Source organism: Thermobia domestica, chromosome 2 (assembly GCF_964235325.1).
Source record: "Thermobia domestica chromosome 2, izTheDome1.hap1.1, whole genome shotgun sequence".
Lineage (NCBI taxonomy): Eukaryota > Metazoa > Arthropoda > Insecta > Zygentoma > Lepismatidae > Thermobia > Thermobia domestica.
Genome location: NC_137455.1, coordinates 315,500,799 through 315,516,055, shown reverse-complemented (window position 1 = coordinate 315,516,055; position 15,257 = coordinate 315,500,799).

Below are 15,257 nucleotides of genomic sequence, written 5' to 3'. Positions count from 1 at the left end.
CAACTACTTATTAGAACCATAACAAAAGGTGATGCAGCCTAACATTACATTCAAGCACGGTTAAAACACTTATGTAAATAGAAAGTTACAATAGAAAGGCCTACAATACAAACCAAAAGTTGGAACGTATGCTATGTGACGCTGGATCCAAAATATGGTTACCTTGCTCTTTATTAGAATGAATTGAAAAGAAATAGACATTTTAATAGACATTATTCTTCTCTTGGCTTGTCACAGCTAGCAACAAGAAAAGGAAATACGCAAAACCTCTGAAGGCAACTGACGTTGCTTCTAATGCGAAATTTTCGTAGAAAGCTTACTTGTTGAAGGTTATACATAGTCACCACACAGGATACATAATGCTTAATCACGATTTTGACAACGTGACACCGCATTAATGTGCGGAAATTGGTCAAATAGTTAAAGATCTAAGGATAACTCTAGAAATCATGCCATTGAATTCTTCCGGCTGTGACTGTACACGCCGTCCAAGTACAAGTGTGTCATGCCGTGTATCCTGGGTGTGGTAGGTGGGCCAATCAGAATGCAAAAGAGCAATAGCGATCGACCGTTTAAAACCATTTTACGAGGACCGAACTGAGGGAACACAAGATTAAGAAGAAAGAGGCACAAATCCAAAAAGAAGAATTTGATAAAATTCCTAGTACTTACCAGGAAAAGAAGAGGAACTAACAGCAGAAGAAACGAAAAAAAGGAGAGACAGAGATGCACTGACATAAATTTGCACTTCTCTATTTCAACTATAAACTATATCCCATTTTGTTATTTAACTTCATTACAATTTGTGTTTCCGTTCTCGCAAAATGCAAGATCAACATTTTCTCTCTTTCTTTTTTTTTAGTTTCAAAAGTAAATAATCCTTGCAAGGTCAAAATGCAATGCTTTCTTGTCTCCAACATCACTTCTTCAATACGAACGTACATGAATGCTTATTACGTCACTTCTTCTCCTTATACAGGATGTTCATAAAATCAGGCTCTTGATAACATTATACAGAGTGACCAAAAATTCACATTCTCTATTTTTTCTTTTTTTAAGAAAAGAAGCTATTAAATCCCAAAACTGATTATTCTCTTTACATTCCTTCTAGTAGTAATTAAATTGTGTCTCGCCTTTCATAAGCCCCGCTACAAAACTTAACTTAACCAATTGGCTAAACATACCTTCACCATTCGGAACACTCAATTCACTGGCGCCTACTAATACTACAAAAGAGACTCCACTGATATAGATTATCCATACCGGATGTAACCGATCCTTAATAAACTGATATATTTATTCATCACAGTGATGACACTTCTACCCACTTTAAGGGAAATGATAAACTGTTTTTGATCGTGCTTACTTGGGTCAGAATTGCAGTGTTATTACCATTATATGTATATTTCACAACAAGTTTTTCATAGTGATATTGGTGTATCATAGTGTTTCTAGTGTTTTCTTGTGTCTAAACAGTAAACGGTGTGTCAGTGTTGATACAGTTACCTTTTACTAATTACAATTATGTATTTTCTCAAAATAATCTTCCAGATTACTTTTTCCAGTGTGGGGGTGCAAGGATCCCCACATCACAACATACGCACGTGCCAGCTCAACACGTGCTAATAATTACAAACAACATAGCAGACAACAGGCCAGCACGGAAGACACCGAGGAACACCGAAAGCAGACGGACCTCACGGAAGGACCCGAGGAGGACAAATATAAGGAGAACCAGCGAGGGACCCAGCATCAGTCGACCAACTGATCGCCTAACCTTTACCTTCTTATGTGGCTGTGAACTAGGAGCACCCCTTCATTACCCTATGTCGCACTGGGCTAGGGATCAATCTGAAACTTATAATCCAAGCCTAACCTACAACCTGCAAAAGTGTTCTGGAAACTGCCATGAGTGGAAAGGGCACCCGGCAAAACATTTAGTATTCCTTTACTTGGTCATTGAAGAAGATATATTGAATTACAGACACTTGTATTTATTATATTTTGTAATAAAACTTGGTGAAGGAGAAAAAGACACTCGGTCTATCATTTGACTCTACCAAAACATTATAATATATATATATATATATATATATATATATATATATATATATATATATATATATATATAACTTTTCCGACTTTCTTGATTATACCTCAATAAAATGCTTCTATATGAGAACAAAATTACCCATGAGAAAAATTAGCTCAATTGAACAATATGAAGAAAATATACCTGGTTATTTTTGAACAGATAAACGGAGTGACTAACTTGGATAGGAGTAATGTAGATAGAACATGAAATGTATTAGTTTACCGTCTCACGATTATACCCTTTTTGGCTAAGGGAGACGACGATTAACGGAAGTAAGTTATGGAATAAGTAGTGGAATAAGAAAGTGGGAGGAAACGGAAATACGCCGAGAAAAAACATAGACACTATGTTGTCCACCACGGTAATGTAGGAAGAACCGCATCTATTACTGTATTAGTCCATAATGGTGACCACCTTAAAGTCCATGCTCTTGGATTCAGATTCAAAGTTTTTAATAGGAACTGGGTCATGTGACAACATTTTAGTTTCTCAACAGAAACAAACATATGACGTTATTTGCAACTTATCTTTAGTCAGTAATAGATGCTATCTTCAAATATTCATTTATTAATTTAACATTTTCTTTCGCAACTTATGTCACTATGTCTAATATTGCATACTACATTAGTACATTCAAAACTGTAGGTCATTAGGGGATACAATTTAATATTATTCCCTTTTTGTTTAATGTTATTTAATTTTCTCATGGGTATATATTCGTGTGAGTGTGTGTGTATGTGTATGTGTGTATGTGTGGTTGTGTGTAGGATTTTAGCCTAGTACCATTAAGGTATCAGCTCTTCTATGAACAATTTCTAAAATTATATTTTAATTTGTCATTAGATTCCCAGATCCATATTAAGCAAACATCAGCTGAGAAATAAATGTACCAGTTTGCAAAAGATTATATTCTGTGTCTGAGATTTCGATCGCTTGATAGCAATTAACTTTGTTAAACAAGGTACTCAATGTTATATTATCCTAATCCTAAGTATATATAAAACTACATGACTGATATAAATTAAAGGGGTACTTCCCGTGACTCTAAAGTTGAAATTTGGTATGACTGTAGCTTTCCGCGACGAAGGGACAGGAAAATTGCCATGTGCGGAAATTTTCATTTTTAGGGTGTCTAAAGGAGGAACGAAGAATTTCCTCATGTTAATTAAAAGGGTTTTTTTGGACCTATAATTTCAGTTTGGAACTTTGAATTAAAATACAAAGTAGACATTTCTTATACTTATACGCTTTTGTCAGAATTGCCTAAGTAAATCAATAGAATTAAAAAAATCAACTTTAGAGTGGTTTTATCGGGAACTGAAAAATCTTTAGCATGTTATTTGTATGGGACAGCTCTTACACCCCAACATTATTGGTCACTTCCTGTTGGGCTACAATGTTTAAATTTAACATGAATGTAGCTTTTTGGGACTAACCGACAGGAAAATTTCCAAAGGTGAATATGTTTAGTTTCTAGGGGGTCTAAGGGGGAGATGAAGACATTTTCCATGTTATTTAAAAGGGCTTCTTTTTCACATATAATCTCATATTTTAGGTACTTGGAATTCAGATATAAATTTGAAATTCGGGCTGCTTGTACGTTGTCGTTAGCGTTACATAAGTAAATAAATAAAATTAAAAATCTTACAGTGATTTTAAGGGGAACTGAAATATCTTTACCATGCTATTTATTCTGGACGTCTTCTACACCCCAAAATGTTTAGGCTTCCGGCAAGATTAGGATGATGAAATTTGGAATGGTTATAGTCTTCCTGGACTAACAGTAAGAAAAATTGCCAAAAGTGATTTTTTAAGGGGTCAAAAGTGGGATAAAGAAATTCCCATGTTGTTTCAAAAGGCGTTTTCCTTGGTTACACAAATCTTATATTTTAGATAGCTGAAATAGGAAAAGGAACTCGAAATTCGGTAGAATTGGTGGGTTATGATGTGCAAGGCAGAAGCCACAAGGTGGGCGAATTCCGAAAATGTGAAGAGCAAATGCACGAAGTTCACTGTTAAGGCAAAGGCTGATACATTAAGAGATGTGAGGCCGTAGCCCGAGTTAATACGGGGGTCGGAGGCGGACCCACAGCCAGGCAAAAGCTAGTTTTAAATATAAAATTCAAACACATTGTACTCAGTTGTATGATTGGTTACTTTTATTATTTGACATTTCTGTTTATTAAAGAGACTATAGATGTCTATATAGGTAAAATCCTAATATTAGGGTCAATTATGGGAAATCAAATCCTAGGCTTCATGCACTATAAGTGTCTGCGTTGTCGATTATTCTAGTAGAGATACTAGACCAAGATTTGTAGCTGTTCACATTAATTGGTGGTTATATTTATTAAAATATTTATTAAACTTACAACATGGAATTGAGAATTCGAACTATATACTCTAGATTTTGCTTAAATTCGATTTAAACTATTCGCTTTGGAAAACAATACATTTAATGTAAAAATTACTAACGTGTAATAGTTAGGCCAACTATCCGCTTGGCTTCATCAGACACGATCAGATAGAGTCTGATGAAGGCAAGTGGATAATTGGCGAAACTGTTACACATTAATACTTTTAACAGTAAACGTATCGTTGTGCTCAGCGAATAGTTTAAATCGGATTTAAGTCTTAAAACAAAACTTGTACAATTGAAAATAAATTTTGCTATCATATGTCAAGCGATATTCTTAAGTGTAAAATGTAACTTCATTTACTATAATGTGAAAACTTCTCAATATATCGTTATAGTTAGACAACTATATGTAACAGAAACTCGAAATCAAAAATCGAATAAGAATCACGTTCCATGCCTTTTCATTCTTAAGGTTTGTATTCATGTGATCAGTCTTTGTTATTCTCAAGGTATTTTTCTTTTCACAAAACTGATCTCAAATATAGTCAATTATAGTATTGGTAAAAGTAGATACATTTAACAAAAATATACATTGTTCAAAATTTGAACATTTAATTAAAAGTCAGTAAGCACTGATGTGAAAACTAACGATAATTTTATCCCGATTTTAATATGGTCTTTAGTGATACAGATGCTCAAAGAATAAGTTTATTCTCTGTTATGAAATAGCAAGAATGAGTCTTGAAATCTAAGCATAGTAATAATGGAACATAGAAACAAGGCAAAACAATTCAAGCCCTTCTACTTGTTATAAGTAGAATGTGGTTCAAAAGAAACTATAATTTATTGAAAATGTAGCGCACTCTGATTTGAGGATCGAATATAAAGTCTTTCTCCGAGAATCGAACCTGGGAACGCAATATGTAAGGTAGTCGCTAGACTATTAAATAACAATATTTATTGATATTATTATTGTTTAAGTTGAATCTCGACCCATTATATTTAACATTGACACAGATTTTATACATTTTTAGAAGGTTATTGTCTCTTTTAAGTAAGTGGCGAAAGAAGACTTAGGTTTGAAGATGTGGAGATGGTTTAACTTCGGTAGTATACCTTTATTTGTAGAATTAGAGGTAAGGAATTTTGCATTCATTTACATTTATCGTGAATAAGGAATATTCACAGTTTACATAGATATAGACACAATGATAAATATTTAGACATACATTTATTTAGCAGTTATAAGTTACAGAAAAAAAATAATAAAATATAGTGAGGTTTTCAGTATTTTGTATAGCAATAGAAATAACAAACGTAAATGAGAAGAAACAACTAGAACATATAGGAAAAGAAGAAAATTGTGAAATAAAGAAAAATAGTGGAAATATATGCACATTAATATATGGTGCAGTAAAATACGATATTGTTGGTGGATGTGAAGTTTGGAGTTTTCTATTTCAGTTTTTAAGTAGCTAGCGCCTGTGTCTTTGATGCACTTAGTCATGTGTTTTTATTCCCTATGCGAAAAGGAAATGAAATGAAATCTTTGAGTTTTACGTCCCGCGATTATGCCGGTTAGGCTAAAGGAGACGGTGATTATGAGTAATGAGTGAAATGGTGGAATGAAGAAAGTGGGAGGAAGCGGAGGATCCCGAGAAAATCCACGCACGGTTTTTGTCCACCACAAAGTTTACTTTGCGGGGGCTGGGATCGAACCCGGGACCCCAAGCATAAGAGGTGAACCCTGTGGGAAAAGGATCAAAATATGAACGTATTACAGCAGTTCGGATTCGATACTAAATTGCAGGTCTACGACACACGTAGACTCTATGCTAGAAGTAAATTCAATAAATACACAAATAAACAAGAATATTTGTTACGATTGTTTTGCCAGAAGGGGTAAATAAGCACAGTTAAACAATCGAAGATTTAGGATTTAGGATTTAGGTTTATGGGCTTTCTGCATCTGCGGCCATTTAGCCAGGCACGTTTGAGGGATGACGTCCGAGGAAAGGGTGCGAAGAAAGGATTGCGGAAAGAAGGAAGCGGCCTGAGACCTATAAGTTAGGTATCACCCCAGCATTTGCCTGGTGAGATTGAGCAAAATCCAAGAAATCCTCATTCAGGGTTGGTGGCTTGGAATCGAAACTGGGTCCGCTCGCACCGAAGGCGAGTACGTTACCGACTACGCTACGCGGGGTCACAATCGAAGATTTAAAACATTACCGAGTACTCAACAGTTAATTATAGATATTCTAAGTTTATTTGTGAAATAAATTCTACAGAAAATCATCTTTACTCGTAACTCTTTTAGTAAATCCCAATACAGGAAAATGCAGCTTCATTCATTTAATTTACAAATTGTATGGGCAGCGTTATTAGAGTTATGTGCGTCACGGTTAGGAGAAACAAAACAACAATATATATATATATACAATCAGATACTTAGAAGTTTGTAACTTTTATACAAAGTACGTAACCTAATATTCCATCAGTAGTATGTTTTAGCTTTGTACACATAGGAGGTCGGCCTAATGGAACTTGTTATTTCTAATGTTTTCAATATGTTTTACAAGCTATAGAAAGTGTTCTAAACGTTAAGTGGTACTTGGGAAAGTGAGTGAGGATTTTCCTCTAAGGTTAATGACCTGCATCACGTGATTTTTATTCTTTCGTAATTTTAATGGATTCTATGAATAGCATGCACGTTCTGAAATATGATTGTGATGTAATATTTCTATTTGATCGCTTACGTGGGAAGCTTAGCTTACGTAATAATTTTTATTTGTTCCTTCCGTAGGGAGGTCATTATAAAAGCTATGCTGGGATCATATTAATTATATTTAATTGGATTGTACGCTAACCGTACTCCTTGTTAAATTTGATTATGATATATTAATTTATTTAAATAGAATAGCTATGCTGTGATCATATTAATTATTTTTTAATTGGATCGTATCTTTTAACTCCCTCGTATTATTTCCTTATTGGATCGTTTCCCCTGGAAATTCATTTTTCAAAATTTGATTGTGAATATATTAAAACGCGTTATTAAATTTGATTGTGACGTAATAATTTTTAATATTTTGCTATTTAATATTTTGCGTAATAATTATAATATTAATTTCATAGAATAGCTATACTAAAGAATAAAATTAGCTTCTTTTAATTGGATCGTATTGTTTTTGTTTTTTCCAATTATTTGTTAGGGATCGTATGCATGACATACTCCGTAGAACAGCTCGTTGTTAAAATTATGGGAGGGAATAAAGTTTATTCATGCCGGACTTGTTTTCGGAGGCATCGTATCTTTTCATTCTTTCGTTTTCATTAAAGAAAACTCGGAAAAAATGTATTCCAAAATATTAAAAACTCGTTCTTAAATTAGAGTGTGAACATATTAGAAAATTGTAGCAGGATGCGGAGCAGTTTTCAGATAGGTCCTTCTTGGTTGAAATCAGGAGACTAACTGAGCCTTTCGCACGCTTTTGGAAACCTGATGGATGGGCGGAAGCGAAAGCTGCTGTTTTAGGGTACTGACATTACTACTACGTGACATCACAGAATTTAACCGGTGCAATAGCAAACAAGATTAACGCCACGGTGAGGAGACATCAGAGAATGCAGACAACGTAATTGAGAACAAGCTTAGGGCCGCGTAAGGTAAACACGTTATTAATTCGTGTGTATGAAATTACTTTAATTCAGTTTATAAGAGAAAAAATATATAAAGATACGTCATGCAGTCCTATGAGAAAAAGAATCGTTACAATACTAATATTGAAACACCGTCATCTGGTGCTGAATCAGAAATATACGAATCATAGTCAGATGAAGGATTTGATATTGACGCAATACATCTCCATATGTATTATCAAGAACATTGAGAGTTTGGAGTTAAGAGTGTTGTTGTAATAGTAAAAAATGGACCGTGAATGTATAAAAGACCTATAAAAATGGGTTTTTGCCGTACATTAATATGCGATGGTTGTAGAGATGGATCCTGTCATGATTATGCTCATGATTATATGAATGTACCCCCAAAATCATTGGAAATCCGTGCCTGCAGTATTATAGCAAGTAATAGTGTTGAAGAAGATGTGTTTTCCTTGTGTGAAAATACACACATTATTGGAAAAATTTCAAGAGAAACAAACTATGAAACATATGTGGAATTATTAAATGATATAGACTACCACAAAGAATTACTGGATGTTTCATTAAGAAAAGACAGACTGAATCTGCCATTCCGGATTGAGAAATGTATTCGAACAATGGTAGTGTTTCATGCGTGTTATGTACTGCTGAAAATATTAATGTTTATTATGTCTTAAAAACAATAAAAGTATACTTACATGATAATCATCCCACTGAATTCTTGGAATGCAAACTAAATATTCTCCATGATTGAACTCATTCTCAAAATACTGCAACATTTGCAGCGCAGCACTCATCTCTTGGTAAACCTCTTAGTGAACTTCTTGAAGCCTTTGAACAAGAACATAGTGAAATCTCATTCATATCGTTATGCGTAAAACTTTTGACCTTTAAAAAATGCAGAATTTCTTAGATAAATTATACCATTCTTTATTCTTTATTTAACGAATTTATTATTGGTGAGTTTTTCTAAGCGCATGCAACAAGACAGTAAATTTTCATTGCTTGGTAAAATCACCAGTACAATATAATTTATTATCATTAGGTTGTCAAAAACAAATTGATTGGTTAAAATTAAATTTACACGGTTTGAAGTGGGATAGAAAACTGGATATAATATATCATTCATACGCAACCTTGTATATCAATTATGTGCAAAGAACTCAAAGATTTAGAGAAACTTTTAATCTAAAGGTTTAGAGAAATCTCTTCTGATCAAAAGAATATTTGCACTAGATAATGTTATTGATTTAGAAACACAACACTTTCTTTCACTAAATCAAATGTGTGGAAACAGATTTAATGAATATTTTTCTTTTCACACAAATATTGTAAAGAAATCAGAATGTGCATATCGTAACCCACAAGAGTTGAATTATTGTTGGAAATATGAACGATCAGGAGCATTATCAAGATTGTAATGAGGAATTGTAAATAAAATGCAGAAATGTAATAATAAAAATATTATAGTAATATTTAAAAATGTAATTAAAAATTGTATATATAATAATAATGTATATACAATAAAAAGTAAAATAATTGTAAATATATAATAAAATAAAAATTATTTTGCTTTTCTTTTTAAAATTTTGTTCACATGTTTGTAAATGATATCATCATACTTATTCAATTTTTTCTTGTTAAACATTTTTAACCACTTTAGAAATTATTGAGTGCGAATAATATGATGCAAAAATAAAACAAAATATCCGCACAACACAGAATCATCGTCCTAATATTGTTGACTATAAAATACATTTGTGTTTTTTGATATTTTTTTTATATATCCTTGGAAATGTCCATAGCAAGGCTATCAAAGTAATACCGTTGTTTTCCACCGATGTATTGGGTTGGCAACTAAGTTACCGCCGTTTTCTTAAATTGGAAAATCTGTATGACATTAAATACTTTTGGCACGAAGTTGTACACGATTCGAAAGAGAATATATTGTTCTACCTATATATATATTTCGTTGTTACTAAGATACATTTTCTTGTTATTTACAGGTCAATAACATAGAATGTTAAGTTGAGAAGAATGAGCATTTTCAACACCTCGTTTTTGCCTTTAATCAAGGTTCTAAGGCCGCAGAAGCTGCTCGCAGCATTTTTGCTGTGTATGAAGTTTGTGATATAGCTCAAAGAACCGCCTGTGATTGGTATACAAAGTTCAAAAAAGGAAATTTTGACCTTAAAGACACACCTCGTTCTGGTCGTCCATTTGACTTCGATGAAGAGCGATTGAACCACCTTTGGCATTAAAATCCTCGTCAAACAACAAGGGAACTTTTAGAAACAATGGATTGCTCCCACACTACTGTAGAGAAGCATCTTCACTCGATGGGCAAAGTTGAGAAGTGTGGAGCATGGGTGCCTTGCACTTTAAGTGTCACCAACAAAAGTCAACGAGCCGCAATCTCCTCTGGTTTGGTTGCTCGTCTCCGTGAAACCCATGGACACAAGGAAAAATTTCTTTACCGAATCGTTACTGGTGATGAAAAATGGTGCCTCTACATAAATGTGAAGCAGCATGAGGAATGGCTTAGCCTCGGTAAACAAGCAACCCCACGCGCGAAACACGACGTTCATCCGCGTAAAACGATGTTGTGGTATGATGGACCTGGGAAGGGATTTTCATTCGAATTTTTTGAAAGGAACCAAACGATCAACGGGGCACTCTATGTGTAACAAGTAGAACGACTCAACACGGCTATTCAAGAGAAAATACCTAATCGGTAGCATGGTGTTCTTTCTCTCTACGACAAAGCCCGCACTCATATCACCAATATGACCAAGGAAGATATTCAAACTCATGGTTGGGAAGTGCTGTCACACCCTCCATACTCTCCATACGAAAAACGAGGAAGAGGAAATAGTGCAGGAAAGGCTAAATATCGATCAGAAGCAATGAATGATGAAAATGTTAGGAATGACGTCAAGTTGGACTCGATTCAGAATCAAAGTAGATTAGTTAGATCGTAAATAAAGACTAATCAATATTAGGTTATCTCGTTTTCTTTTCAAATTTTATTTTTTGTTTTGTTTTGTTTGTTTTCTTGTTTTCTTGTTGAACGTTGTGCCTTGTCAAACCCTACCTTGTCCTCGTCCTTGCCCTTGTCCCCGTTCCTAAAGTAAATATGGATAATGAAATAAATGTTGAAGAATGATATTCCAGTGATGATAGCCCGTTTCGGTTCAAATCTTCAGGTGCCGAAACCGAAGAGGCGCGTCTGAGCAATAAATAAATAAAAATAAAAAAACATTCATTTTCTCCTGAATAGTGTCGTTAAATTTGATGATCGCTTCTACTAGAATTCTAACATCATTCCCACAATAAGACAGCATTTCCTTTTGTAGGTTTAACTCTTCGCCACTTGTCGCACGTTCTTTGTGCCAGGCTTCCTTTTGTTCTCTGCTTCTCCCCTCAGCGTCGTAAAACTCAAGCGTGTGATAGGAACCAACAAAATTTTGATCTACTGCTGTATTAAAGAAATATGAGAAATCTCCCTTCTTTAAATTTTGATTAAGGCCTAAAATTTTGGGTAGTTTGGAGAGGCACAAAACAAGGAACACGAGGAACGCCGAGGATCTATGAAAAATTATTTCCAATGTTAATATTAAAAATTTGCTGACCCTGAATAAGGACATTAGGAGTAATATGCTGCTTTTCTATTTGATTTGTAAGGCAGAAGAGACCATCGTAGCGACTACTATTATGAGCGGTTCATAGTATCATGCTAAATTCAAGGCCCTCTACTAACATATGTTTAATAAAAACCATCACCTTCTTAAAATAAAACGAACAATTTCCAACGTTATCACCACACGTTTTACAGAGCTCATCGATACTTTTAGTTATACAGGTGTCACAAATATGAGTACAATACACCATCACTACTTCATGTTCCCTTTCACCGCGCGCATTCTGTGCCGTCAACATCGTTTCTACGTTACATGCAATGTACATAAACCTATTACTATGTAGTGGCTTTTGTCTTCGTATAAAATATGTGGTTTATATCCACACGCATACGACACGTCGAACAGAAATGTTTACCACACACATGATCGGATATTCGACGTCTGTTATCAAACATGACACCACAATTAATGCAGACCTTAACGATATCACAAACCGATTTACTCGCTTTATTACGCTTCACATTAGTCGCAAAACACATACTCAGCAAACTTTCTATTACATGCAACACTATACTATATTTTGTTACTATAATATTTGAGTTCGTGATTATGTTTGCAAAGACAACACTGAATTTCACACTTGTGTTTCAGAGATTGACTATTATAACCCTGCAAGCAATAATAACAATACTTCCTTTTATTGAGAACTGTTTTAATATTACGAATGGGTTCGAAATGATCAACAGTGTAACCTCTCTGATAGTAAATAAAGATCATATTTTCTGCAGGTTCCCCGGATAACGAACTATATATTGCCGGTTATTCTTGTCATGCTCCTCCTAAATTACAATTTCATACTCCCCTTTCAAATAAGATTGGAAAGCGTCAACATATGTGAAGTCACACCTCCCTTCGTTTCAAACGTTAACTCCTACCACCTCGCAGAGAACTTCTGCTTGAAGAAGCCATGTATCCTCATGAGTTCTTTTTAAAATATATAAACTATGACTACTTGCTCTTTGTTTCGTTACACAATAATCTATTGCCATGGGGAACAATAAATATTCTTAATTTCTATTAATATTAAACGTTTTTCTAAATAATCTTGGTGCTTTGAATATTTATTAACTGCATTTGTTTTATTAGTTCTTTCCTGACCATAAATGCCTTCTGCAATGTGGAATCGAAACTGTACTTCATGACCCAAAAGGAACTCCTCATTTGAATTTAATACTCGTTCAATTGAGGTAAGGACAGTTCTAGCAGAGAAATCGCGCTTTCTTCATGGAATATACAAAGACTTGTTTGTACTATTACTGATATCTATGTATAGCCCGATATAATCTGTGGGGCGCGCGTAAGATAACACATGTTCCAACGCAAAATCGAAATTAAACTTTCAATATACAAATCTGGATTAACCATGCTTCTTTCATTATAGACAGGTCTAATAGCGTCTTCATATCCCGTAAGATGATACTTACGAAACCTTTTTATGCTTTCTCTATGAACTTCGAAGTTACTATTTCACTGATTTCGTCTGTCATTATTATTGTTCCTGTACCACTTGTATTACTACCACCAATAGTACTACTCGTACCACTTGTACCATTACTTTGATTGCTTTCATATCCAACCAGTGCTCGATCAGGGGCGTCTGACGGTCCAGGCTAAGGATCAGAATAGTTTCCATAGCTATGATTACCCTGTACCAATATTCAGGAGTTGTGATGTATATAGGATTTTGTCCCTGGTCTAACCACAACATCGTCCACATTTTCAACCAATCTCATCATTTCTTCTTCAACGGAATTTAGATCAATTCTATTAAAAATGTACGTCTTCATTAGTTAATTGACTTATTATTATTTCTCAAGTTACAATTTTCTTAGAAGGTCACGACTATGGGGGTTTCAGGTGGGATTAAGGATTGTACCGAAACAAACCGAGTCCCAAAATCGTAAAATTTTGACAGCTCCGTATTCTTCATTCTGTTTACCTGACCCTACCTACAAGATAATAAATACATACGTTTTCTCTACGCCTGATCATAAATTTCATATGTACGGAAAAGTCCGTGAACAAACAGGTCCAGTACATCAGCACTGGACAAACAGTGCTGCTAGACTAATGTCATTACTTAATATCTCAAAGGCACGAAGGGCGTGTAATAGTGCATCGCATCTCTCCGACCTCAGATGTCCTAGTCGCTGTACCTTCATTACGGCTTTGCAGATGCTAAAATCTTTCGAATAGTCGTTCAGACCGCGCACCATATCCTGCAGATAAATCTCATCATCATGTTAAGTTCTTCAGCTGGGCAGAAGAAAACCATTTGAAATAAATAACAGAGAAACAAGGATTTTGAGTTATCAAGCTCAGTTTACTAATGATGTTAAAAAGAGACTAATCACTTATTTTAAGCTGCAGTTGAATATTGTGTGTGACCAATCGATTATTTTCAAACAGCAGTTAAATATTGTATAGAACTGAGATTAATTAGTTATTGAGATTAATTAGTCAAGCTTCAGTTATATAATAATAATATAATAATAATAATAATTATATAATAATATATAATATAATAATAATAATAAAAGACAGACAGCTATCAAATTATTTTATGCAGAAGATTGAGTACAATTTTAAAAAGTGTTCCTTAATACTGGTTAAAAGCAAGCCAAGGAAAAGTGCAAAAATGTATGATTTCTTTTTTAAAAATTCAATAACTATAAGAAATGTAAAATATCTCTAGTTAATCTGTGGTTAATCTCTAAAAAGCAGCAAAATCACATAACCGCGTCGGTACCTCTGCCGTCCAACAAACAGCAGAAAATTGAAGTCTCTCCTTAAAAAAGAATTTTTTCACTACTTAAGATTCCGCTGAGTCCAGCAGGGATTAGATCACTGTAATATAGTAATTACTGATATCAATAAAAATCTTATCTCCTTTATAATTCGGCACCAAATATTTTTATTTAAAAACAAGTGCTTAAAACAAATAAGTGCTTAAATGTTAGACGAAACTCAGATTTCATTTTTCCTTGTAACGGCGTTAAAGGAAATATCAAAACCGGACAAATAACTATTATATCGCCTCGTAAGATGTATGCCGATAGCGCTGCTAGTAGCAACACCTGGTTTCAAATCTTGGAACTATTATCTAGTTCGCTGTGAGCTCGTGTCACGCCGAATGTACTCCCATGCGCAAAAAAAAATGCGCTTATACTGTAACTCAAGATTTTTCGCATTTATTCCATTTTCCTTACGTTTATGGGTAAAATTCAGTTATTAGTATGTGGAGATAATGGAAAGCAATCCTCTAAGGAGATATTTTCAAAAAATATAATAAAATAATAAAAATATAAGCGAAAAACAAAATTATGCTCGGTTTTGTGTATACTGGCAACGATTATTTCTAGGAATTTTTCACTAGCAGAGCACGATTGCGGAGGGCATTTAGTAGGGGAGTCGAGGAGGTGGATCAAGAAACTGGATAGTG